The sequence below is a fragment of the Lissotriton helveticus genome, chromosome 9 (assembly GCF_964261635.1).
Source record: "Lissotriton helveticus chromosome 9, aLisHel1.1, whole genome shotgun sequence".
Taxonomy (NCBI): Eukaryota; Metazoa; Chordata; class Amphibia; order Caudata; family Salamandridae; genus Lissotriton; species Lissotriton helveticus.
Window position 1 is genome coordinate 923,161,904 of NC_136070.1, and position 26,069 is coordinate 923,187,972.

The following is a 26,069-nucleotide window of genomic DNA, read 5'->3' on the forward strand; positions in this document are numbered from 1 at the left end:
GAGCAGCGAAGAGTAGAGTGGAGTGGCGTAGACTGGAGTAGTGTGTCATAGAACAGCATAGAGTAAAGTGGCATGGAGTGGCATACAGGGAGTTGCGTAGAGCGTCGTAGAGTGGAGTTGTGTTATAGAGTGGTGGAGAATATTGTAGAATGGAGTAGAACTGCCTAGACTGAAGTGACATAAAGTACTGTGGTGCAGAGTAGATTGGTGTAGAGTGCAGTGGTGCAGAGTGCATTGGTTTTGTGTGAATTGGTGTAGAATGCATTGGTTTTGAGTAAAGTGGTACAGAGTACATTGACATAGAGTGCAGTGAAGCAGAGTAGAGTGGCATAGAGTGCGGTGGCATAAAGTACAGTGGCTTGGAGTGCAGTAGAGTAGTGCAGAGTAGAGTTCAGTGGTGTATAGTGCAGTGCTTCACAGTAGACTGTTTTAGAGTGGAGGGAACTGGTGTAGAATGTAGAATGAAGTGGTGCAGTAGCATATAGTAGAGTGGTGCAGAGAGCAGTGGCATAGAGAACAGTGGTGTGGTGTAGAACAGAGTGGCATAAAGTGCTGTGACAGAGAACATAATGGTGTAGAATGGCATAACATGCAGTGGCGTACAGTGCAGTGGGCCATAGGAGAGTGGTGTTAAGTACAGTGGTAGAGAGTGCAGTCTTGAAGAGTAGTGGGGCACAGAGAGCAGTGGCACAGAATAGCGTAGAGTGCAATGACAGAGTGCAACGTGTAGAGTGACGTAGCTTGCACGGGTGTAGATTGGTGCAGAGTAGGGTGGCACAGAGTAGACTGGGATGGTGGTGCAAAGTAGAATAAAGTGTAGTAGCATGCAGTGGCGTAGAGTGTTGTAAAATATAGTAGCGTAAAGCGCAGTGGTGCAGAGTAGTTGGTGTAGATTGCATTTGTTTTGTCTAAAGTGGTGTTGAGTGCATTGGCACACAGTAGAGTGGTTTAGAGCAGAGAGGCACAGTGTAGAATGCAGTAGTGCAGAGTGGAGTGGCATGAAGTGCAGTGGAGCAGAGTAGACTGTTTCAGAGTAGAGTGAAGTAGAGTACTGTAGAGTGGTGGAGGGTGAGTAGAGTGGTGCAGGGTGGAGTGGAGTAGCATAGAGTAGTGGCTTAGAGTGCAGTGGCACAGAGTGCAGTGGTACAGAGTACAGTGGCACAGAGTAGAGTGCCGTAGAGTGGAGTGGTGCAGACTAGAGTGGAGTAGCCAACACTGGAATGGTGTATAGTGCTGTGGTGAAGAGTGCCGTAGTACATAGTAGAATGGGGTGGAGTGCACTGGCATAGAGTAGAGAGGCATAGAGTGAGGTGGCGTAGAGTGTCACACCAGATTTTGTATGCTGCTACTAGGTGGACCCGTAAATATATAAAATTACTTGTGGATAAAATATGTTATTTATTATTGTTACCTATGATAAGGTTAAAATCAAAGTGTATTAAGACATCAAGGGTAACTATTGATCCTCATGTCACTGGTCAACATTTTTCTGCCATTCCTGTGTGCCGCAAAAAAAGTTCAATGGCATTCATCAGGACCACAGAGTACTCTTGCCCTTCCTTTCTGCATTAAGCTAAGCTGTAAGTGGATGCAAAACATTTATTGTGTAAAAAAAAGACTATACTAAACCTTTAACCTCACAAACTATTCTCTGAAGATGTGATAACATGTACACAGCAAAAATCATTGTTAGCCATTGTGTGTTCCCATTTAGGCGCTCAATACAACAGATTGGATAACATTATTACTCTAACAAACGTAACTGAAGTGTATGTGAACGTTGCAAAATAATGAAAAGTACACTGCAACCATGGTGCACTCGTTATTATATACCTATAGGACATCCTATCTTATAAACTCGGCAGGACACCTATAGGGGAGCCCTCACTTCTTGAACACAAGTGAGTTCTTTGGTAGCATGTGTTTTATAGACCGTGTTCGGTCCACATGTGACGCCAGAATTTTGCCTCCTGGTCAGATCAATCTCAACTCATTATACAATGTGGGCGTGTACATTTAAGCCACCTTGGCCAAGCGCAATAAAGAGCTCTATTCCCCTCGTATTGCGCATTTGTACCTAACCATTAAGTCATTTTGAGGACAAACGCTTTGACACTGCACTTTTTTACTGAAAATCATAATATTTGATTGTGGTTGGGATGTGAATACATTCCCGTCGCACAAACAAAGTCGACTTTTGGAACCAAAAAATCAGGATAATTGTTTCACACTTTGAGGGATTATAACAGAAAGCTACGAAGAGGGATTATCAATCTCCATGTGTTTGGAAAGCACACACTGAATATTGCTCATTCTCTTTCATTAATTATTCTACAGGTAGATACGCAGCATCAGTGAAGTCAGATATCCATCCAAAAGGATTTTCCAATGAAGGAAACATTGGATACATCACATAAATAGGTGAAAGGTATTCTCTATCAAATGAGTCAAGTTAATGAAAAGTACCATGGAGGTCATCACGTACACTGATCAAAAATGGTAAGAGTTGTTATTTTGCACAATAGATTTGTTTGACAATAACAAATGAAAATGGCATAGCCCAGTTGGAACCAAGGGACGTCACCATTCAAACAATACTTATGGGCTTGTAGACTGTACACCCATCCTTGTTACTTTTTGTGTAGGATTTAGGTCACATGTGCTTCTTTTGTCTCATGAGGCCTCTAGGATCACCCATCCCAGATCATGGTCACTGTGACTTCTCCTACAGGTCATCAGGACAAAAAGGAAACCAATAAACTATTCCTGGTGTGGCTTGACACCCCTATAATGAATCACATGCTATTACGGAGAATAGCCACAATTAGCTCATCAAATTTAACTTATGCTGAGCTTGCCTTACCGTGCCTTTGGCTTGTGCCACTTACACGCAACATTTATACTCATTATAGCAATTTCTCCTCCAGAATTCCACAGTGTGTCTCGTTCGGTAGCTTCCAAAAAACAGAGAGAACAAGCCTATGTGTTCCACTTAAATCTTCATTGTGTTAAAAGATTTGGCGTGGTATATTGTTTCCTCTTCTAAGTGATGAAATTATAAGTATTTCAAGTGGTTAAAATACGTAGCGTATCTTGGTTTTTCTTACGTCTCAGCATGCCCCTTCTTCAGGATGCCATTACAAACTATTTTTCAACAACAATCCTCTTAAAAACATGACTCCATTTTACTTCAACAAATCCGTGGGTTTCTAGCATTTAGCGACGTGGTGGGCCAAAGGCCTTATTTATGTCCTGGGGGAAAAACAAAGAGCTGGTCCATGCTAGTCTAGGAAGGTTGTGACTTAGACTGACTGCTGATTGTAATGTATTCAAACAAACAACTAAGGAGAGAGAAAGAGGACATATCACAGGAGAATCGGCAGAAAACAAAATGGTTATTTGAAAGCACTTATGTATCAATGCTTGGCCAAATTATCTTCTGTTTAGTTGACTGCTGATGAGTGGAGTTTTTACCCACATTATGGACTGTCTCAAGCAATTTTGACCAAAAATTAGCAAAGATGGACAGCTTATCTAATTATGATGCATTTAAGAGAAGGCATTCAAAAACAGGCTATGAGGGACAGAGGGAGCAAGCAAGAAGGGGGCAAGCTGCGTTGAGTGAGAGGGTGAAGAGATGTGTTCTCTCACTTTGAAGTCAGACAAAGAAAATTAAATAGGTGGCCTAGGGGAAACAGCGTATGACATTTGATCTTGGTCTTTGAATGAACAGCAAACGTGACAAAATAGGAACAAGAATTACAGCCCTATTTACAGAAAAGCTCAGAGCAAGTGAAAACGGGACGCCCATGTGAAGTGCTCTTAGACAAAAAAAAAGAAGTCCCTAAAGCAGTTGCTAAAGTGGGACAAGTGAAAGGCTACAAGTAATGGGGTGTTGCTCCGCGGGAGGGAACATCCAATGAAAAGGAGGGACAAATAGGAGAGATTAACCATGTGGAAGCAAGGCTTTTTAAAAGACACTCGAAGAAAAACAATGGGCTGACTGTAAGCCCACACAGTATATACAACATGTTTCAAAGAGACAGGCACGAGCTGTCTAGGCGGACCTAAAGAGAACGTTTAAAATGCTTTGTAAATGTGAAGAAATGTTAAAATCCAAAAAGGCTGTTAAGGTAGTTGTTATCCTTACCTTGATGAGACGAAGTAGCGCAAGTACAATAAACAGACTCCAGTGTGGTCAATTGGGAGCCTCAATTGGAGCTTTGGTACCCATAGACAAAAAGAGAGCATGCAAAAAAGACTAAGTAATATGCTGGAGTCTAGCACATTTCATCGTCTATTAGAAATAAAAAAAGTTTTGAACAGCTCAAACCCTCCAATTAAAATTGAAGTTTGATTGGAGAAATTAACGGTGTTGCTGAGAGATTGGATAATTTCCTTCAAAAAGATATGGACCCCATTTGTAACATACGTCAAAAGAACTGAGGTAACAACAAGATTACCGGGTCGGCCTGAACTAGTGAGAGTGGCGAGAACAAATGCTTCAGTATCGGATACCTCAGAATGAAATATGTGAGTTGTATGTATCTCATGTGGTTATAGAAGGTGGCTAATGTTACCATGAACTGAAGTCAATAGGCATAGACTGTTTGTTATTGTTTATCCTCCACTAACTATTTTGCAGAAATGACAGATATGTATGGCTTATACCCCTTTACCAGGTCGACATTAGGGTTACATCCACTCCAGGCTAATGACACTATTGTATAGCAAATCTTAAATAAATGAAGCTGTACAAAAATATAAAGTCTGATGTTTGCATATTTTTGTTTGTGAATTAAATAAAATATTTCATAATATGTGTACTTGTTTGATATATGCTTCTGTCTTTTGTGTATTATTTTGGAGTTCAAATCATAGAAATATCTAAGGTGTGGAACCACAACTTCATATACTGATTCAGTGGGGCCGGTCCACAGAAGAAAAAAGGTTGAGAACTGCTGCAATAGATAACAGTGCAGACACTTGAAGAAATCCACGTTTTCATTCCAAATCTTTCAAACACATTTGTGGGGGAGAATCAAATTGACAGCCTGAAAAGAAGGTCGTAAACTAAGATAGAGCATGTCAGTGAGGCAGACCTCTTTGAGACAGTTGGAAAAAATGGAAAGGCCAAGGCATCAAAGAATGCTGACAAATCTAATAACAAAAGGCAGGTGTTTGGCTTGGTTACAACAAGTAGTGCAAAGGAAGTCAAGGGCTACCTTTCCCTTCACCCTTATATGTTTTCACATGTTTTTTGTTACAAAACCTTGGCAATACGCTTTTTTTCTCCTCACTAACCCTTTCTATTCACATACAACTCCTTCAAATTCACACTCCCTTCGGTTTCTCTCAGTCGGACTCCCCTTAATTCTTACTACTCAAACCATTTGCTAAGGTTTTCTTTCTGTAGGCTAGCTGCAGATGAATCCTCAATAAATTCGCACACTCATTTGTTTATCACATTATATCCTACCTTTATTTATCACATCTTGCCCCACCTTTCATTTCACTGCCACATCCTTTCTGTGCACTGTCCCTTTTTGTACATTCGCGTCCTTCTTAAATGGTCCTGCGTTTTCCTTAGACTCTTTGTTCTCCCGCATTCCTTTCACAACCAGCCTCTTCTTCCTCTACCCCATCACCTCACGTGCCACCTCTTGTTTTTTCATCCTCACCACTTCATTTTTCCCCTCTGCAACCACACACACACGCTCACTATCAAATACGCACGCACACGCACTCTATATGCCTTCCGCCTTTCGCCCCCCTCCCCACTCGCCTTTGGTCTCCTCACCTCCATCCCCTCCTCGCACCCCTCCCTTGTCCGCGCGCTCAGCAGCCTGAGCCGCAGCTGGCTGTTGTAGTAGAAGAGGCGCGCGGCTGAGACAACAGAGAAGACGCGCGCCGTCAGCTCCTGTCCGTTTCCCGCCAACAGCTGGGTAAGGTACGTACGCACTCTAAGATTACCTCAGGGGAAACTCTGATAGGGGCTGTTTGGGTTATGGCATAGGCATAGCCGGCCTGAAGGGTAAAATAAACACAGCTTGGAAAAATATTGAAAACAGACGTTAGAGAGAGGAGGAGCCGAAATGCCTAGGTAAAGATTGCTGGGATAAATACGGCGGTGCTCTCGGCTTCATTCGGACCCAGCCTCGAATGCCTCCGATATTAATTACCCCTTCCTCGCAGCAGCAACCGCTGCTGAAAGTGCTGTTGTTGCACTATCCTCTGGCTCCTCAGCGGCTCATGGGAGGAGAGGGGAGGGGATGGAAATGCAGGCCCGCTCCTCGCTTCCAGGTTTCTTTCGCAGCAGCGACCGTGCGCGTCACATCTGGTCCATAATTTAGAGCTGGGAATTTGTATAATCTAAACTACTCTCCGTCCACCCTCAACACAGTTCCCAAACTCACCGGCCTATTCACCCCGAATTCTCAATAGGCCTCCGTTTAATCAACGTCTGCATTGTAATACGTCACCCTTTTTTGTTGATTCAACCGGCCTGCCCCACCTAATTTCTTGCCACTTCGGACAGTTTCAAATAAAGAGTTTTGTGAACATGAAATGGATGATAAGCATGTTATTACATGGGAGCTGGTAATGCTTGTATGTAAACCAGTCCCTAATCTTATTATTACAGTTTACCTGTGAATTCACCAGCCACCTGTAATATGAAAATGACATTCTATTATATTTGCAGTAATATAGAACCTCATACCCTGATAAGGTGGTGAAGTGGAGTGGTGGGGGCATGCTTGGGTGGCAGGGTGTTGGTTTATAAAGCGGCCTATCTCATACATAAGGGCCAGAATTGTGTTTTTATTGTGCCATATGTTACTGTGCCATTCGCGTGTAGGGGAGTGAAAACGAGTGAGGGCTAGGATACTGAAGATTGATGGCATTGATAGTTTGGGATGACTTTTCATGGAACGCAGTTACGCATATGTGGGAATGTGTTGGTGTTGTGCACGACTGGAAGAGGTTGCTTCTACAGTGTCAATCCAAGCATGTAACACATGTGAATGGATTGAAGCATGCACCCGTACCACCATCCTTAAGGGTGATAAGCTCTAGATCTAGTGTGATATGATCCTCAGTTCTGTGGTGTCTATGACGTTATTGTGATGGCAAAGAGTTCTTTCTACTGGGTGGTCGAACTTTTCATTGTTTGTTTGGAAAGAACTATGGGGGCCGGGCAGGGCCGGCCCTAGAACTTCTGGGGTCCCGGGCGAAAGGAAAGATGTGAGGCCCCTCTAATTTGCATGTAAAATCCAGTCGCAGCTAGCATGACTCGTGGGTGGGAGGTTTCACAGGGGTTCGCGCGGGGGGTAATTTAAAAATAAAATAAACTTACCTTCCCAGGTCTCGCGTCATCTCTGCTCCTGACCAGCTCTCTTTCTTTCCTGCCTCTGGCAGAACCAGGAAGCAGGCAGCGTCCCTCCCCTAAGCCAATCACAATGCTGCAATGGCAGCATTGTGATTGGTTGGGACACCGACCAGCCAGGCGCCTATGGGGAGGCCATTATTTCCATGTAGGGTGCATTGGTGCCTGCATGGAGAAAGGCCAGAGTGTGCATGACCAAACAGTCAGGGCCCTTAGCAGGGGGCAAGGGACTCCTCCCCTGCCCTAAAGCAGACCCGCCCGCCCCCAACCAAACACTTCTGCTTTCTCGCAGTGTGAGTAGCAGAAACATAAAATGGTAGTTTTAGCATTTTATGTTTCTGCTTCTTGTGGGGATGACGCTACTCCGCCCTAGTGGAGGAGCCGCCCTTGGTAACATCACAAGAAGTGGCATAACCAAAAGTTACACCGCAGGACTATTGATTTTATTTGGCATCCCCGAAGAAACCTAACATGAATATCAGTAACATGGACAAAAAAATAAATATACAAATTAAATAAATCCATATATTTTAAAACTGTATTAAATGGATTACATTTGTCACATTGGATGATGGAAAAGCTAGGTGCAGGTCTCACAAAGATGTATATTATTTACTCCTCGTTAACTGATTGTTTCCAGATGAGTACATGATACAATTTCCAGTTCTGCCTCATAAAGGGGGGAGATTCTGTGAGGTAATGAGGGGCGGGATCATTCAAAATATAAAATGTCACAAGAGAAAACCTCTCTCACTATGGATATAATTGCAAATTTTAAAAGGCTCCCTTATCTTTATGTGCTTTTATTGTGCTACCTTAGGATGACATTAATACTTCGTAATTTGTTTTAACATAAATCCTCTCTCTCACCAGTATCCCACATGCACACACTAAGAGACGTAGGACAATCTTTTTCGTGTGTAGGCTCTTTACTCGCCAGAATTATGTTAAGTGTAAAACACAACACATATAGTAAAAAACATAAGGCCCAAGGGAGAGAATGACATTTGGACATCACAGAACAGGATCATGGCTGCAAGGTGTAGGAAAGCAGGCCAGCCGTCGTGCAAGCAAGGCAAATTGTGACTCCCCACTACCCTCTGGTCACTGACTGAGCAGTAAAATACAGCCATAATTTGGGTGCATTGGACACATAACCCCACAAGACCATGGTCCCATTGCACTTTCTACACTATTGATAGCTATGCCTTTCAGATGTTGCCTCTTGCCCTAAGCATGGAATTCATGAATCTGTGCTGCCTCTCAGCATTGGACAATGACAGTGAGACCTAGGGGAGGGAAGGCCTTCCGTGAGCTGCACAGCAGTACTGGATCATGGCTGGGCGGTGCAAGGGAGAAGGAACCAGTGGCATAGTAATGTTGTCATTGACCGTGATGCAAGAAACAGCCCTGGTGCCACTACACCTGCTGCACTATTGTTAACTACACCCCCTGAGAGAGGATCCATGGGCCTCATAGCCATGTTCCAGTGCTGCTTATCTCATAGGAGGGTGCCTCCTCTTGTGAGTGTCGCACCATGGCTGTGATGCCTATGGGAGGTAGGCCTCTCGCAGGCCTCATGGCTCTGTAAAATTGCTGTGAGGCCCACGAAAGAGAGGGCTGCAGCACACCAGTGGTGCTATGGTGCAAAGTGAAAGCATCTCTCACCCTTGTCCACTGGCTGCACAGTACAGTAAAGCATAATATGGGAACATTGAGCTCTTAATATGCCTGAGCCTGGTGCCACGCCACCTGCTGCACTACCGATTGCTATTCCTCTGTTAGAGACATGTACACAGGGCCAGGGTCCAGCACTGTGAGAAAAATGTAATTAGACCCAGGGGTGGGGCCCACACATTGTGCGCTCCTCTCCTGTGCCTCTCAGACATGGTGTAGCATTGAGAGGATTAGGATAGACCCATAGGCCTATCAGCACTAAACTATGGCTATGAGGCCCAGGGGAGAGGGGCCCTCTGCAAGGCCATTCAGTGCTACACCATGGCTTCAAGATGTGGACCCCCCCACCATGAGCCGAGCTGTAAGTCCCAGGGGAGGGTGGTTCCTCCCCTTGCATGCACAAAGTTACGGGCCTAAACGCAAACTACAACAAATGGCCAAAAAAAGCTTAGCACGGGGGAAAGGCCTAGCAGCAAAGGGAGTTAAGGACCTTGTACCCCCCAACAAATCACATTAGCCAGTGCTTGAACATGGGTGATGGAGTCCAAGCTCTAACCTAAGAATTTGAACTGATATAGCAGAGCTTAGGCTACAAACTTTTCGTAAAATCTTCCCTTTGTACACATTTCAAATAGACCAATTACAAAATGGGAATATACTCAAGAGCATAACTTGGGGTAGGCAACATTTGTATTTTATATATTTGCATTCGATGTATTTCTCTCCATAGATTTGTTTTAAAAAAAAGTTGTAAAACGTAGCCTATGGCTTAAACTACTAGACACGGTACTCCGAAAATAGACATAATTTTTCACAATCAAGTTTTTTCATAACTACTAATTAAAATGTTCCTTTTTTCCCCTCAAAGCTTTGGGGATGCCGCATAACATTCATGCACGACTGAAATGAGGAGTAGTATGAACTCTCCACCAGTGGAGCCTGCCAAACATTTGCAAAACACTTAACATTTTTAACTGACCTGGCACACAGCCCCTGGACTGAGAGAGCTCTTTGGAACTCAGAGATTGAAAGATATTTGCATCTAAATTACAGAATGTGCTCCTGACCCTGCATGGAGCATGCCCCCCTTGTGTGCTACAACGCCTTCCTTTCTGCCACTGACCAGCATCTCTTTCACAGCTCATCAGCATCTGAAAGAGTGAGAGTTGCTTGTCTTTCTAAATCATTACAACTGTCAGGCCCCAAAATGCGTGCTAATTGGCACTGGGGTGGGAAGTGGATGGCATCCCCAATCAGGGTCAGATTGGGATTGCAATTAGGCCCGGGCAGTCTCTAAAAAGTGGCCCACATTTGCACGTCGTGCTCTTTCAGAAAACATAATTTGGTTACTCTCATTGGTCTTTTTTTTTTTAGAGAAATGTTATGGTGACCTAAGCATTTTAAAGCCTCTAGAATTAGTAAGATTGGTGAAAACTAGAAGCACTGCATTTAGACCAGGCGGACGAGGTGAAATAAAATGGCACAAGGGCCACAATACCTGATTTGGCTAGGGTTGCCAACTGGCTGATTTTGTACTGACATGACCTGTATTTTAATATCCTGGCCGGTGTGAAAATTAAGAAAATAGCGGAAGTTTCTATTTTTTTCTCTGATCAGTGTGTACACAGTCAACGTAAGTTGAAAGTACTTTAAAATATGTTCTTAAGCTGCTTTACACAACTATGACTAATAGTTAAACAAACAAAGCCAGATAAGACATGTTAAAAATAATATTGATATTTATATATAAATAGTGCTCTCTAATTATCATGCTCTGGCCATTGCAGAATCTCATAACATAAATAAGTTGCCGTTTTATTTTCTCTTTGCTTTGAATGCTTTGCAGCATTCTCTTCATAGACAGTTTCTGTTCCTACACTGTCTCACCAAAAAAACACAGTTAATTTTACTCAGAGGCAACAAACATGCAAAGTAAAGAACAAGCATTTGGACTTTTTGTTCACGTTTTATTTTTGTTAAAATACATAGTTGGAGAATAGCAAAGGCCAGTGAGGATAATGCATGGAGTGCTATGTGCCAGGTGTATATGCAAATCTACATACGGTGATATACGCATACATCGACACATTGAGCACAAAGCAAACTCAAGGCAAGTGGAAACTATGGCTTGGGGATTCAACTCCTTGTCGTTGCAGTGTGAGCAGATCAGGCAGTTAGTGTGCATTAAAATAGCTGGAATTGAGTAAATAAATGGCTTTTTTTGCGATCGGTCCGTGATTTTTATAGTTGACATAAGTTGAACTCGGTGCTAGGGCATTGGGGTGATTTACATGGGCAACAGTTACACTGCACAAGATCAAATGTATTTTTACTTTAGTCTTTGGTGAGATTAAGTGATTTGCCCAGAATGACAGGATGTTGTGCTGATGCTGGGACTAAAACCTGGTCTCCGACTGCCAATGTAGGCAGCTTAGGACACAACGCCACATCCTCTCTAGTTTAATAAAAGCCTAACAAAGGGTATCTCACTGCGAGGCCTATGTAAATACACCCACACCCTCCAGGAAGGCTTATCATAGTTCACTCCTTCCCCAGCCCTCCATATCCTCAGGGTGATGACCTTGCAGGGGAGGGGGGTCAAGAAAAAGGACACAGCTACTGCAGCTACCGTGGAGACTAAGGTGTCAATTACCCATAGCCAAAAACCTGCTCTCTCAGTGACGCCCCTGCATACTCCCACCTGCCCCCACCCACCATTGCCTGGCAGGGGAGCGGTCTGGGGCAAGACACTTCTTTGCGGGGGGGGCAATGGGGGGCTGAGGGAAGAATGACACAACAAATAGAGCAACACCTGGCCACAATTAAGGCATATTGCCACACTTAACACCTTCGCCCCGCACACCATAGACAGAAGTGTGATGGCCTGGGAGGCAGGAATGAAGCTGAGGCCCTTTAACAACCAGTCCACATGTCACTCCTTTCAGCACCGCCCCATCGGCCAATGCCAGACTGCTTGCCTTCGTAATACGACCCTGTCCCCAATTACAGGTCAAACCTGCAAATGCAGACGGGCCTCGCGCTACATGTGGGCTGCACGGCCCTGGGGAAAAGGGCCCCCTCCCCGGGGATTAACAGCCATTGCCCAGTGCTGCGAGGCACAGGGTAGGGGGGCCTCTTCCCCTATTCCTACACATGCCTGCGAAGCCCAGGGGAGAGGCAGCCCTTCCCTGGGCCACGCAGTGCTCACCACAGGCGCGACCCTGGTGGGAAAATACTTTTGCGAGGCCCCCTCTTGATGGGCTGAGCTCGGGGCCCTGGGCAGCAGCCCATGCTGCCCATGCCTAGCGCCAGCCCTGGGGCCGGGCATATTTACTAAAATTCCAAGCAACGCATTGCAGCAAGTGTAGTTGCTGTACTGCGTTGCGTAAAAGGGAGAGAGCAGAACTGCACCATATTTTCAAAGGTATGGCTCAGTGCTGCTCTCACCTAGTGTTGGTGCATTTGTGGCGGCCTAGCCCTAACACCGGCACTCTTCAGGCATGTCACAAGGACACCTGCGTTAAGGTCAGGATAGCTTTTTGTGCAGGAAGGGGTACCTTTCTCAGGGGTGTGGAATTTATTAAAATATCTACTTGTCCTTGGGGCAAGTTGCTTCATAAATCTACTTGTCCTGTAACAAAATCCACTTGTCCCTTTGGTGCCATGTGGTTCGGCAACAAATTATGGCAGCAATCTCATTATATAAGAGCTCTTATATAGCCTCTCTGATTATGCCAGGGCTCATACCATAGTAGTTTTTCAATACTAGCAATCCCTTTATGTTGCCACGTTTCTGCAGATCCACATACTAGGACTGAAGGTAGTGGTAAGCAATAGTTCCAGGGTTGGAATGACCTTTAAGTCTGTGCAAATCTACTAACTTGCATGTTTTAAGGGTTTTCAACAACTCTTCTCTAATCTTTTCCCATACTGGGACATGTTGGAAATTTACTCCTGACAATGGCAGGTGTAAACTTTCTTCCAGAGTTGGGAAAAAAGTGGTTAATGGGAAAATGACCTTGCAAACATTCGGATTTTCGCTTGAGCAAATCTACACATGCATATTTGCTCATGATAAACTGCAGTTCACAAATTTTTTCCAGGAATACATTTCTTGCCTTACTTCTATAAATTCTTGTAAATTCACGAAAGCCATACAGCTGCACTTGATGAAGGACATATACCAAGGGTGCACTTTTGAGACTTTCTTTAATAATAGGGCCCCTAATTTGGTCTGGCGTTAACCACAACCTTTTGTGTTTGTTAAAATTCTCTCTTCCTCTCTCTGTATCGGCTGGCTTCACTGTGAGTGACGGCAATAAGCTCTTTCACAGGAGTATAATGGCACACAAAGTGGTTTTGTTCACTGGCAGTAACTAATGTGGCAGTGTGTGCTTTTTTTAGACCAATTTTTTTTTGTTGCTTTTGCCAATGTTTGTTATAATGGTGAGGGCCCGGCAGCTCTCACATCAAGAAGGCTTTACAAAAACCATGCCAAAACAAGTCACGTATTGGCAAAACTAAAAAGCTGATCACTAATTTCGGGCCTACTGGCTTTGCCAATGCTTGTTTATTTTTATGTCTCTCATACTCTTATTGAGACTGGTTACACTGATTTTCCAATATGAATATTTTTGCGAAACACTAGCATGCATCAACACATTTTACTAAATGATGCTGCAAAGAAACGGTACCTGAAATTTCACAGTAGTTTAGCAAAATGTATTTTTTTCCTACTTTCATTTTTTTAGGAACATTTTATATTGAAAGCATAGAGTCAATAATCTTGCTCTCAAGCTTCTGCAAATATTTGCATCTAATCAGAGAGCATTCTGGGAGCATTATGCATAGCCTCATATTGCTAAACTTTGAAACTGTGAGTACACATTTTTATACTGTAACCACTGTCGGTAGTGCGATCAGACTTACATTTACTTAGAGCGCTCACCCTAATAATGAAGGCTTTCAATTAATGAACCATCAGTACAAGTTTGAACAGCATTAACATAGGCACACAAATAATAACTTAATTTCAGGCAGTGCCCTTCCCTGGCCCTTAATGTGCTACTGCAAACTGGCAGCCAAAGGGTTTTTGCTGCAGGGGGTTGGGCTTACTTGTCCCAAGGACAAAATAAACATTAAAACTTGTTGCCCTTGACCCCAAACAATATGTCCTGTGCGTCGGGCTATAGGAATTCCACATCCCTGCTTTCTGCACAAAAACTATCATTGGAGGCTTTCATCTTTGTCACACATATAAAGGTGAGGACTAAAGTTGTTTCTCCCTGATACACCAGCGTTGGGTAGGCACACTATTTTGACTCAAACCTATGTTTAAATGTCTTTGTATATGTGGGTTGTGACAAATTACATGGGTGGGTGCACGGGAATGGCCGTGCTCCTCCCGTGTAATGCCTGCCTGATGCAAGGCTGCGCTATCAGTGGTGTAGCAAGGGAAGGGGTGTGGGGGGGCAACCCAACCCGGGCGGCGCAAGTCTTCGGGGCAGTGGCCCTCCCCTGCTGTTACCTGTGGCTGAGCGAGGCGGCAAACAAAGAATTTGTTCGCCAGCACTCCCTGACCTCCCTCCTGCTCTTATGGCCACTGCGGGGCAGCAAAGGCTTGGACCGCCAAGGGCGGCATAAGGCCTAGCTACGCCGCTGTGTTCTATGCCTTGCCTTGTGTTACTTTTTTTTTTAACAAACTCATGCAAAATTGGCTCTGCTTGGAACTGTAAATCTCAAATGAGATTTTTTCATCGGGCTGCGCCAAAACAGTGATGATACCCAGTCGCAAAATCTTAGTAAATATGTGGCTGTGTCTTTGCTATCTTCCTAAATTGCTGGTGGTCTTGGATGTTTCTTGTCTTTGGAGGAAAGAAGTTCCATAGTTTTGTTGTCTGTATAGAGAAGGAGGTTCCACCAATGGGATTCTTCTTGTATGAGGGGTCAATAAATACTCTACTCCAATAAGTTTTTATGTTTGAGTTGTGCTATCACAATACCTATTGCCAGAATCAACAGCATGTGTGCCATCTCTCTTGATTGTTGTAGGAAACTCCAGATCTTCCTAGATAAAGATTATACAAGGGATAAAGTACCCCTGCCATACATTGCAGGGATATTGCAAGTCACCAAGGAGTTCCATAACCACAAAGAGAAACGAGGCAGAAGGCCAAGTTCCTTTATAAGGTTATGGAAGTCCGAGGTGACTTGCAACGTCCTTATCATGTACACTAAGTGGTACTTTTCCCCATATAATAAATACATGGCCACACCATCACCTTTCCCAAAAACCACCTAAAACATTGGTGCGTAGCTCTTTAACATAAAAGAGCGAGCATGTTTGCAAACATAAGGAATAAAAATAAAACCTCTATTGCAAAACTAAACACATCAAAAACTTGTTATATATTTGTTGCAAATAAATAGATCATTGTGATCATAAATCTTCTCCCATCTGATTTGTGTTTCGCCAAAAAAAAAGACTTTATTCTTATCTTTCTTAATGTGGTTTTTTAACATTGTTATAATCATCCACTCGATAAGTCAAAAGCATTTTAACATTTGCTCGGAGTTTTTATATATAGCAATGAACAGGCTATTTGTTTTAATACACACTATTTTAATCCCCCCTACACTTAAGATAGAACACTTAACCCGTGATGATTACTGACACATACCCCAGTTTAGCATTGAGTGTTGTTGTGAGAGAGCATATCCAAGAACGAATCAGAAAACTCTCCACAAATAAGATTCACACAATTTTTTAATATAACACCTACGAACATAAACTGTACGATGACATATGTTAATACTCTTCTTATGATATACAAAATGTGCTGTATTGTCTTTTCTTATGTGCTTCTATGACCATATGGCCGAAATAAAGCTTTCTTGACTGACTGACTGGCAAATAGGTATTAAAAACATTACAATTCAGTTTTAAAAAAACAACCCAAAAGCTGCAGTAGCTCAGACTGTGCAAAAAAGATACAGAAAGATTCTATTTTTTCCCTATCTAAGGAGTGCAAAAAAATAAATATATTCTCTCTGCTTGGCATTGTAAGCTATTAAAATAGAGCAGAAGAAAGAAAAGCAATGTTCCGTTTTTGTTTCTTAAAACAGCTGCTCCATTTATGCTCTGTGACCTGCCTTTTGCCCCTTTGCTGGCTTGCAGGCATTGTGACGTCAAAACTCGACTGTAATTACCTTATAATAGTCGAGTTCCGATGTATTTTCGTTACATGTGGTAACTTGGTGCGTCACAAGTCATTGATTTTTAAAGAAATCAGTGACTGTCGTTTATACAGGGATTACAGAATCCCATGTATTATATTATTTTCATTACCGCTTTCTTAAAATTGCCTCAGATCACATACAGATTAAAGATGGATTGAAAGTCCACTGTTTCATTAAATCTTTCTGCTAAAAGTTGGCATGTGGGGAGCAACGTGAAAGGAAGGCCAGAGAGTAGAATTGTGGTTGTTGTAAAATAAGGAATGGGATAACTAACATTTTAGCTCCTATTTCGAAGCAATTTAGGTTCTAAGACTTGCCCTAAGTATCAGGTTTACCCAGTGTTCATACTGTACAGCCTCTCAAAGCGCCTCTTTTAATTAAGAAATAGCCCTGGAGAGGAACAATGGTGTCTTTTGTATGTACTTTATGTGTCTCTCACTGGCAGATACTTGAAAACTCAAGACATCAAAATACCTTACAAACGTATACATCATGTTTGGTTCTCTTCTAAAGTCTCCGAGTCCCGTCTTTGAGAGCAGTAGCTGTAATGTGAACAATAATTTGTATGGGTAGTGAAAGAGAACCTTTCATGGAAAGGATGTCATGATTATTTCCATCATGTTTAAATTACATTTTAAGTACTTTTGATTTTAGTTAATACTGCTGAGAAATGCCCTTCATCAGTTAGTTAATTGTGGATGTTTATACTGGTTGGGAAAAACTATCACCTCTTTAAATGCCTGAAGATACATCAGTGCCCAAGGGATCCAATGGCGGGAAGCCAGATCGAATTACAATACCGCTATTAATAACAGAAAGACAGAACTGCAAGGGGACGCCTGGGAGAACGTATTAAAGGCTGCAGAAACTGAGGACAGTACGCAATCAATGCCCCATTATTCACCATGGGGATGGGCCCGATCTGAAATCCTCAATCACCCCTGCCAAATGGGAGGCCCATTTTGGTTCGATATTTTCATGCACAAGAAATGATGAGGGAACTCAACAGTCTAGAGTCTCTCTCAAGAACAGATATGGGGCTAGATGTAGGTAATAGCAAATTACCGAATGGTAAATACCGAATTTCACCGATTCGGTATTTACTAATCGGTAATTGCTATGTAGGAAAAAAATCGTTCTTTGCCATTGATTCCTATGGGCCTTGAAGCCCATAGGAATCAATAGCAAATACAGATTCGGTAATTACAGAATCGGTAAAAATACCAAATTTCCAAGGGTGACAGGGTGTCACTTTGACAGGGTGTCACTTTGACACCCTGTTGCACCCCTGTTTCTGGCTTGTGTGCCACATGGCACAGGTGTACATGCACAGATGTGCATGTACACAGAAATTCGTAATTTACCACCCAATAGTTTTGGGTGGTAAATAACGAATTTTAAAGGCCCTGTAGCACTGTTTAAAGTGCTACCTACATAAGAAATTACAGATTCAGGTAATTTTACAGATCGGTAATTTTACCGATTCTGTAAAATTACCGATTCGGTAAATTTACTGAATCTGTATGTTTTTGCTACCCCTACATACCAATGTCCAAATACCGGTCGGAAACGGCCAAAAATCGGTATTTTCGTCCGTTTCCGACCGGTATTTGGACACCTACATCTGGCCCATGGTCTTTACATTTGAAGAGATTTTAAGGGCAATAAACAAAAGCCCTAAGGTGAAAAGCCCCAGGCTCAGACATGGTTCCAATGGACACCTATAAATTGGAGCCAGCCCTATGGGCTCCACTGATGACTAAGGTCCTAAATGCGGCCGGAGCAGAATACATACCCCCATCCTGGTCACATTCACTGATCATTCCCATTTTTTAAAAAGGGATCAAGGAATGTCCCAAAATGTTTTTTCCCTATTTCTCTACTCAACTCCTATGCCAAACCTTTGGGGACCGTCCTGTTACAGAGATTAGAATCCTGGACAGAGAAGAATGCAATCTCAACAGACTCCCAATATGGGTTCAAAAAAGGCCTTTGGATGGTTAAGTTGACCTTTTGATGGGAAGTACACCCTATCAAAAGCAGGCTTTCTACACTTATGCTTTATTGACCAAAGTTGCGCCTTCGATCTGGTCAGCCATAGGAACCTTTGGGTCTGTATGGACAAAATGGGGGCCCCAAAAGAGATAATCTCGCTCCTGGTGCACATGTTTGTCAATCTTACACCAAAATCTGCCATGGGACAAAAGGATAGCTGCAAAAACAACAGTTGATGGACAGAATGCAGAACAATGTCATACATTCACCCCAGTACAGAGATCTGGGCCTAAATCCATCGTTTTTTTGCACTCCACACCTCCCCAGTTCAGACATGTCCATATGCAAATCAGCCTTGACCCTGTGCCTCATGGGAACAGTCCAAGCCGAACTGCCAAGCCATGTCTTTCCTGGGCCGGAATCAAGCATCCTAGGACCGGTTTCTGGCTATCAGCCATCTTCAGCCAGGATAGCTTGACTCCAGTGGTGTGGAGAGCATGGGACTCACGTCTGAGCATACCCATCCCACTCGGGGTGACAAATGCAAAAACAACAGTTGATGGACAGAATGCAGAACAATGTCATACATTCACCCCAGTACAGAGATCTGGGCCTAAATCCATCATTTTTTTTGCACCCCACACCACCCCAGTTCAGACATGGCCATATGCAAATTAGCCTTGACCCTGTGCCTCATGGGAACAGTCCAGCCCGAACTGCCAAGCCATGTCTTTCCTGAGCCGGAATCAAGCATCCTAGGACCGGTTTCTGGCTATCAGCCAGGATAGCTTGACTCCAGTGGTGTGGAGAGCATGGGACTCACGTCTGAGCATACCCATCCCACTCGGGGTGACAAATGCAAAAACAACAGTTAATGGACAGAATGCAAAACAATGTCATACATTCACCCCAGTACAGAGATCTGGGCCTAAATCCATCGTTTTTTTGCACTCCACACCACCCCAGTTCAGACATGGCCATATGCAAATCAGCCTTGACCCTGTGCCTCATGGGAACAGTCCAGCCCGAACTGCCAAGCCATGTCTTTCCTGGGCCGGAATCAAGCATCCTAGCACCGGATTCTGGCTATCAGCCATCTTCAGCCAGGATAGCTTGACTCCAGTGGTGTGGAGAGCATGGGACTCACGTCTGAGCATATCCATCCCACTCGGGGTGACAAATGCAAAAACAACAGTTGATGGACAGAATGCAGAACAATGTCATACATTCACCCCAGTACAGAGATCTGGACCTAAATCCATCGTTTTTTTGCACTCCACCCCACCCCAGTTCAGACATGGCCATATGCAAATCAGCCTTGACCCTGTGCCTCATGGGAACAGCGTCTCAACAGTTGTTGGATGACACAAATATCCAACAGAATGACCCGAATGCTATTTACATTCCGGCAAATATAAGAAGAACTATAACTATTAAACTTATAGAAAATGGACTGACATCACAAGGTGGTACAGTCATATTCGTGGTAGAGGCCCATGAATATCGGCAGACAGAGGTATTCTACTCATGGATACTCTTTCCAGCAGCAAACGCTGTGACACACAACTTCCACTATTACAAAATAGAGGAACCTCCAGAGGAATACACTCCTTTCGAGGAGATTGAAATCCCATTAAATTACCAAGAGCACCTGCTCTGGTTTAAAGGCGCCCTAAAACATAAAAATCACATCACCAGGCTCGGTCCACTAGGTAGACCAGGAGCAACGTGGCCGGTTCTAGCCAGCTACACACCTCACCCAGACATTGATAAAATGTCAGACCGGGAACTTTTAGCCCAGCTAAAAATACTAATTAAAATACATAGACAATTGGTCCAATGTGTCATGCGGACTTCAACAGTCCAACCAGCAATAAGAATTCCACAACAAACCCCTCAACAGGGGAACACAAATAAAATCACACCACAGAATATACAATCAGCCATTGGCAAAATACCCGCAAAACGGGAACAAAAATAACTCAAATAGAGGCAGTATTTCTTGATACTACACCTAATGAGAAACACAGAATTCTGACTAACTGCCTTCCAATGGGGATCGCACCACATGTGGAGGACTGTGACACTTGGGGCACAGTCTTTGCTTCCATCTACACAAAAACACATGGGGTTCCATCCATGGCGGTAATACCAGATGTGTTAAGACAGATTCAAAAGGAATACGGTCCAGAACCTGCTTTAACTCTGGGTATGAAATTACTGAAAGACTTCAAGCAGGTCTCGGCTATATTATTAGCCAACATAAAAGGAGAAGCAGCATCTGTGGCAATCCGCCAGAAACTGAAAGAAACAGATATAGCAGAACAACCATTTGAACTTGCCAGAATCATAGAAAAATCCTATGAAGAACTAGGAAGAGATAGTTTGGGTGGGAAACCAGTAAAATCCCAACTAACTGAAAATCCGGAAAAAACCTTTATTAAAAATAATATAAACACTCCAAAAAAGAGTTGGGATGGTAATAAACAATCCACTCCCAAAGAAAAACGATTCCAGTCCAGAGGAAGGTCTCCTCAACGGAGAGAAAGATCTCCGGACCGAGGAGGCAAGTCTCCCCAGAGGGAGCACCCTGAGAAAAGATACAACCTTAGAGATAGGGATAAATTGAGAAAACCTGACAGATATCAAGATATTGATACACGTCCCTCTCGATCTTTTCAGACTTCCTCACAGAAATCGGAAAGAAGAGGACGGTCAGAACACAAGGAAGAGCACGTCAAGTCCAAAGACAAGGAACCTGCTCATCAAAGTAAAAAATTACAATTTCCAAGAAAGAAGGTAGCCAGTATTAAAATAATTAAACATGCCGAGGATACTGAGGACACAACTCAAAAACGGAGAGAGGGCTCAGACAATGCTAGACAGCGCAGCAGAAGTGACCATAGCTCGCAAGATCCTGATGAATCTTCTGGAGACAGTGGACACAATTGAATACATTCAAGTGGAAACTCCAGATACCAGAGTTAGCAAACCTCATAAAATATACGAAATAACACTGCGTATAGAGGGGGACAAGACTAGGAAAGTAAGGGGTCTCTTTTGGGATAACCTTTCGAAAGGCTATGACATGCTTTTAGCTGAAAAAGACTGGCCACCAGAGTTTGTCAGGGAGTGCCCTCATGGCGAAGAAATGATTATGCCTGCCTTCTCAAATCATATTCCAATTCATAAAAAATATACACTTGCAAGAAAATGGGCAGTGGCCCAAGCTTCTGCATTATATAAAAATCATGTAGGATGGGATGAGGACTCTCCTCCTCACAAGATCCAGTTAAAATGTCAACCCCCTGCACAAAGGCAGTACCCGGTTAAGCAAGAAGCTAAAATGCAAGTCAGGGAGATCTTAGATCAACTTGAATATCAGGGGGTGATTGAAACATGCACCTAACAAATGAACAATCCTTTGTTTCCTGTCTCCAAACCAGACGATTCATATCGTCTAGTTTTGGACTACAGACACCTTAACTCATGTTGCAAAACATTTGGAGTACAAAACTCACACAGTGCAGCACTAATGAATAACATTGTGCGCAAAAAATACAAAACGACATTAGACATCTCTAATGGATTCTTTTGTCAAAACATTGCACCTGAGAGCAGGTATTTGACCGCGTTCTCAATCATGGGGTCACAAAAAAACTTCTGTCCACTCCCACAGGGATTCAAGAATAGCCCAGGATTATTCTCAGCAAAAGTAACAGAGTTACTACAAATATATGATGATGAAGCATTATCTTATGTCGATGACATCTATCTCACAGATGATGACTTGGATACTCACTTGAAAAGAGTGAACACCATAATACTTGGGTTCGCAGCTGAGGGTTACAAATTCAACTTTAAAAAGTCACGAATTGCCCATCTAACTGTCCTATTTTTAGGATATGAATTATCAAGTGAAGGCAAAAGCCTAGCAGACAACTTCTTAGAGAAGTGTGCTGTACTCCAAACACCTAAAACACTGAAGAACTTACAATCAATACTAGGTTTCCTGAATTTCGGAAGAACATACATTCTAAATTATGCAGAGAGGGTTAAACCTCTGTATGAATTAATACAACCTGATTTCACACCAATCAATTGGACTCAGAAACACACAGAAATTTTAAGATCATTGGAAACAGACATGTTAGCTAAAACAAAATTGCAAACTCGCGAAAACATACGCAACCTTGTAATCTGAGTCATCCCAGGAAGATGTGGATTCACGTACCTGACCTCTAATGAGGGAGAAACGGTACCAATAGCTTACAAATCATACTTGTACACACAAGCCGAAATTAAATTCAGTTCTACTGAAAAAATTCTAACTGCGGTTCAGACTGCTGTAGCAAAAGAAAGAGCCCTAGCACAAGGTAAACGAATAATAATCGTTACACCAATACCTGCCCTAGAAGCAATGACAAAGGCAAGCATTCCAAATGCTAAAGCACTACATCCTAGATGGATACAATGGGTTAATTATCTTGCTGCAACAGACGTAGTATACAAATTTGATCCTAATTTAAAAACAGAAGAATTTCTCCAATATGAATATGAATGTCCTCTGCCGACCGAAATCCTGCCTCTAGAACATTACGGCTGTATAATATATACAAACGGATCAGCACAACCCGCAGTTGGGGGTAAGCAAGCTTACAGTGCTGCATGCGCGATTGTTAAAGGTCGTTGGCACAAAGGAAAATTTAGACCACTGGTCACTAAAACCCAATCTCTAGGAGATTGTACAGCTCAGCGAGCTGAACTACTAGCATTTAAGATGGCGCTTGAAAATACCGATCGCGAATTCCCCACACTAATAGTGTGCGATTCATATTACTGCGTTCAGTCTTATAATGAATACTTGCAGAACTGGGTTCAAAAAGGCTTCAAAGATGCAAAAGGTGGCACAATCAAGCATAAAATGCTTTGGGAACAAGTAGTTCTTTTACAGAAAGAACTACAAAAGACTCACGTGATACATACACTGAGTCATCAACGTGATGGCGTTCACGTTGCGGGGAATTCATTGGCTGATGAAGCCGCGAAGGCAGCTGTGCAAACGGCTTCCGTAGCTGCTATCACCCGGTCAAAAACAAAAATAGACAGCGATGTAATGCAAGCTGTCAGTGCTTCAGTGAAAGATGATAGAAAATCACTCCCAAAAGGCTTTCCAGTAAAGTACTCATACATAACTGATGCGAATAATGTTCCTTTTGCTCGAATCCCTGGAGTGGGGGATAGGGCAATTCCAAACATGGAACACAGGTTAGGACTAATTATAGCGGCACACGAAGGGCTAGCTTCTGCACATGCTGGTGTTTCCGCCACAATATCGTTATTAAAACAGAGATATTGGTGGCCGCGCATGAGAAAACAAACTAGGAACTATGTTCTAGAATGCAAAATATGCCAAAGAATGAAAGTATCAACAGTGAAACGACCAGCGCAGAGGCCCCTTCTAATCTCAGATAAACCATTAGCGTGTGTTTACCTGGACCACTGTGGTCCCTTACAAGGGGATGGCAACTATAAATATATCATGGTTGCAGTGGATTCCTGCACGAGATTCATTTAGATGTGGCCCCAGCGCTCGGCTGACGCCAGAACTGTTATAAAAGATTTGCGAGTCTTTATCGGCACATACGCAATTGGCATGCTACATTCTGACCAGGGTCCTGCGTTTAGCTCTAGGGCTTACAAGGAGGCCATGGCCAGCATGGGCATTGCCTTGCGGTACTCTTGTTCCTTCCATCCTGAGGGAAATGCGGTAGTGGAAAGAAAGAAACGGGACATAAAGCAATCTATAACGGCAAGGGTATTAGGTTCGGGTGCTGGATGGGTCCAACATTTAACAAGTGTCCAACGTAGTCTTAATAATCTGGCAAGAAATTCTCTAAAAGGTCTCAGTCCGTACAAACTATTGTTCGGTACTAGAATGTGTATTCAGGACCTTGATAGTCACACTTCAGTGGTAGAAGAAAAATGCTTTGATATCAAAGACCGTTTGGCTGTTTTACAGGAATTAAATGAAACAAGACGAAACCTGAGCAACATAAAGTTAAAGCAACAGCCAACAGCCACTGAAGAAAAACCACCTGTCCCAGCAAGACCTGTCTGGATTTCAAAGATTGGGGATCTGGTCAGAGAGAAGATCGCGGTAAAGAAGGAATTTGGGCCTTCTTACAGAAAAGCAGTACCTGTTTTAGCTGTCAGCGGAACAAGATCAGTAGTACTACCGCCCCTTGCTGGTAAAAAGGAGAACCGAGTTGTATCCATTGACCTAGTAAAACCACAATCATGTGGCCAATAATAAGTAGTAGGCCCAGTGGACTCCCAAGAAATAGCAGAGTACCAAAATTTGCTACAATACAAGAGGTTCAAACTGAGAGACTAATCACATTTGATAAACCTGCAGTGAATAAAAAAGGACTATGCAACAATGCCATGGAACTTGTGCCTCTTGAAACCCAAATTACAACAGTTCGTCAAGAAACACCAGTCTACAATGATGTAGCCTAAGACTATGCTAATGAAACAAAGAAAATCCAAAAGCAAATGAAAATCCGGAAGCAATTCCAACAATTGACAGAACTGCATCTGGCTACTTCATCAATTTCAATGACTTTTCTGAAGATCCAAGCGAGCCTGAAGAAACGCCAGCAACAAAAGCTTTCAAAGAGAAAGTAACAGAACTCTTTCATCAACTCAAAGAAACCTATCTGATTTCTCCATGGATTGAATTTTGGATTGTGTTAGGTGTACTTTTCCTCCTGCTTTGGCTCATCATGGTTCTTTGTTTGGGAAAATTCATTGAAGGAAAATACCGTACAATGGACACAGCAAGTCAGAACATCAACTGGGTCCTAAAACCTCACAAGTCATCTCACATCGAGAAAAGAGAACTATCTTCAGTGAACGTCACAGCCAATCCAATACCCGGTGGGGTAGCAGGGGACAGAACTGAATTTGACATTTTTGGCCCGATTGAGCTCTTGAAATATCTACACCAGTTTAAGGTTTCATTAAGTGACTTTGTAAAACCAAGTACTTTTTTTTTCTGATGATTGGGACTTTGAAAATATAAATAATATGATGTCAGATTTAGTAATGTCAGCAAAATTTACAGAACATGATTATTTACAGGGTTCATCAAATGAAGAAATGTATTGCTACAATCACTTTGGCCATCACTATTTGCATAAATCTGCACAGCCTAGAAATGTTTTTAATTATAATCAATGGGAACATTGTGCAACACCGCATAAAAGCAGCTCAAAAACATTTTATGAGAAATTCCCATACTTCTCAGGGTTTAAGACAAGTGATGCAGAAACGTTTTATTTTAAACTGTTAAATAAGACAGGAATGAAAACAATGCTGACAAATACTAAATTAATTTATTCTGAAGCATTTTATGAAAAAATGATTACATTTGGTTTTGAATTCTGGAAAAACAACATTGAAACAAAAACCATCTGGGGTACAAAAGAATGGCAGGTCCAAGGCTTGGAAGCATTATTAAGAGCCTGCATGATCCCAGAACAATTAATATTCTTGAATGACACCATTCAACAGACTACCTGTCTTGGCCTAGCCAAAATTAAGGACTTAAACAAACCGTCTATTCCAAAGCCCATACCTAATAGTAATAGCACTACTGATATGGAGATAGACGTAGCCCATATTTTATACCAAAACAGAACACAACCTGATTGGAAAAAATGGTTGATCTGGCCCACAGACACAAATAACTGTCAAGATAGATTCC

The 26,069-nt window shown here is 42.8% G+C and overlaps 1 protein-coding gene across 1 annotated transcript in view; it reads left to right on the forward strand.

The window, feature by feature from the left end:
* Positions 1 to 5,871: 5,871 nt before the first annotated feature.
* Positions 5,872 to 26,069, forward strand: part of LOC144783059 (uncharacterized) — a 69,233-nt gene continuing 49,035 nt past the window's right edge. The window contains exon 1 of the mRNA XM_078662230.1: positions 5,872 to 5,950. The gene's annotated coding sequence lies outside the window, so the exon portion shown is untranslated. The remainder of the gene's footprint in view (positions 5,951 to 26,069) is intronic.